A 1,223-nucleotide genomic window follows, 5' to 3' on the forward strand; every position below is an offset into this window, starting at 1 on the left:
ATGAGTGATGCAGTAATGATGCAGAGCAGGAAGTTCATGTCTGATCATCTGCTACAGAGGATGTCCTTCACCCTGGGAAGGCAACGGTAGAAAAGACAGGAATTCGAGAAAGGCTAGCCAAAATGTACAAAACCACACCAGAGGCCATCTTTGGTAGTGGCGGGACAGCTGGCTTCACATGATGGAAGGTTCTTGGCACTATGCAAAGAAGAATGAGCCTAAACGCAGGCTTGTGAGACACAGAGTTTATGGGCTGGAGAGATGGCTCAGCGGTTAAGAGCACTGACGGCTCTTCCAGAGGTCATGAGTTAAATTCCCAGCAACCACATGGTGACTCACAACCATCTGTAATGGGATCCAATGCCCTCTTCTGGTGTGTCTGAAGACAGAGACAGTGTACTCACATAAATAAAATAAATAAATATTAAAAAAAAAAAGACACGGCATTTACTGAATGAAAATGACATGAGCACTTCAGAGTATGTTTGAGGAGAAAACTTTTTATTGTAGATCTGAGGGGGAATTCGGCCAGAGGCATCTGGAAGGGTCCAGACTAAACTGGGCCAAGAGGGGGCTGGGGGGTAGGGAGAGAAGGGGGAGGGGAGAAGGGAGAAAGAGAGGGAGAGGGAGAAACCAAGGGGCCAAGAGAGCACCCAAGAGGCAAGATTATATAGAAATGAGAAGCTGGGGAACCAGCAAAGCCCAGCCCCTGGACAGGAGATGTTATGGGTAGGGGGCGGGGTAGGCAGTGTGGGAGGAGCCACAGGTACCGCCTTGTCTAGGTTTCTTTGGGATCTGACATTTATGAGAAGAAAGACCTCCAAAAACTGGGGAAAGGAATGCAAGAACAGAATGAAGAAGGTTCAGGACACTGCAAAGGCCGATGTTGGTGCTGGCAAAAAGCGAGTGGAGACCGGCTGCAGCTAAAGGCCAGGAGACTCTGGCCTGATCTGCCTCGATGGTGCCAACATCTAAGGACAGTGCTAATAGACTAAAAGCTTGTGTGTGTGTGTGTGTGTGTGTGTGTGTGTGTGTGTGTGTGTGTGGAGAGAGAGAGAGAGAGAGGGAAGACCTCTAGAATGATCTTTGCGTATTAACACAGCATAAATTTAAAGCACACTACTAACACAATAATCACCCAACCAACATTACTGAAGTCATCAAAAAGTTACAGTGGGTTTTTTCCCTTTGTTTGGCTTTTTTGCGGTTGTTTTGTGTTGCTG

The 1,223-nt window shown here is 47.3% G+C and overlaps 1 pseudogene; it reads left to right on the forward strand.

Moving 5' to 3' along the window:
- Gm51790 lies at positions 1-927 on the forward strand (annotated as a pseudogene).
- Positions 928-1,223: the final 296 nt, after the last annotated feature.

Source organism: Mus musculus, chromosome 10 (assembly GCF_000001635.26).
Source record: "Mus musculus strain C57BL/6J chromosome 10, GRCm38.p6 C57BL/6J".
In the NCBI taxonomy this organism is placed as follows: domain Eukaryota; kingdom Metazoa; phylum Chordata; class Mammalia; order Rodentia; family Muridae; genus Mus; species Mus musculus.